Below are 1,259 nucleotides of genomic sequence, written 5' to 3' on the forward strand. Positions count from 1 at the left end.
GCTGTTTTAAACCAATTCTCTGCAAGTTTTTAATATTTACTGAGGAATAATCGTTTAACTGTTTTGTAACCACATCAAGTATTTTATCAAGACTTAAAAAATTAACAATTAAATTATCTGTGAACAAATTAAGTTACATTTCTAACTGGTACATTTCCTTTTCCTTAAATAATGAAAGAATTGGAAAGTGTGCTATAAAATTAGATACACCAAATAAATTTATACTTTCCTCTTTTCTGTCATGGTCAGAGTTCTGATCTTTATATTTTTGAGAAGACCAATAGCAAGTATAATTACAAAGGTAGCAAAGACAACACTGCCTAGAATACACTACTGTTAACTGTTAGCTTTTTCAGTTAATCATTTTAAGTATGATTATTCGTTTGTTTTGTGCTTAATATATAAGCCAAACTCATATTTATTTTTTCTCACCGTCTCCACCAAATGTAAAATTAGAACATTTCAGCTACAGAAATCGCTAATCCTTCAAGGTTGGTCTCAGCTTCTTCGGTCTTAGGACAGCTTCAACGAAAACGTTGGTCGCGGCATAGTTGATTTTAACCCGGAATTTTTCGTTTGCCTTTTTTTGGAGGGGTTGTTTGGTTTTGCTTAAAACAACCCTGTGGACCACAAAGGGGGGTTAGAAAGGGAGGGGGCAGAATGAGTCGATTCGATTCTCTAGAAGTTTAGGGAAATCCAGGCATTTAGAAACGTATTTTGTTGTTTTAACTAAAAAAAAAAAAAGAAGATGTATGCACTCTGAGATGTTGGACACGATGTGACTCCAGCTGCTGAGCATGGCGTAAACCCACGACCTCCGGGCGCTGGACGTTGGGGGAAGGGAGAGGACTCTGCGGGCACCACGCGGTCAGCCCGAGGGGCGGGTCCCACCGCACACCGGGACAATTTCCCACCCGCCCTGGGTGACCTCCCCCTTCCCTCCTCGGGGGCTGGGGCTGGGGGCTCGCAGTTAAAGGGCTGGAAAAGGGGGGACGCGAAGAGGGAAACCCAACCTCTCCAATGAGAGGGAGCAAAGGGTTATTTTCGCGCCACAAAAGATGGAAATCCAGGGGCGGCTCGGGGGCCAATGAATGGAAACCAGCAAACGGCTCCGGCGGAGGCAGCCGACGGTGATAGGCTCTCTCCGTCCACCAATCGGGTGAGAGGAGAAGTCCCCGCCCCCTCCCCAGGCAGGGGCGGGGTCTCTGCACGCGGGTTGCTCAACTTGGTCTCGGCCCGTCCGCCCAGCGCAGCGCGAA

Source organism: Myotis brandtii, unplaced genomic scaffold, assembly GCF_000412655.1.
Source record: "Myotis brandtii unplaced genomic scaffold, ASM41265v1 scaffold374, whole genome shotgun sequence".
NCBI classification, from domain to species: Eukaryota; Metazoa; Chordata; class Mammalia; order Chiroptera; family Vespertilionidae; genus Myotis; species Myotis brandtii.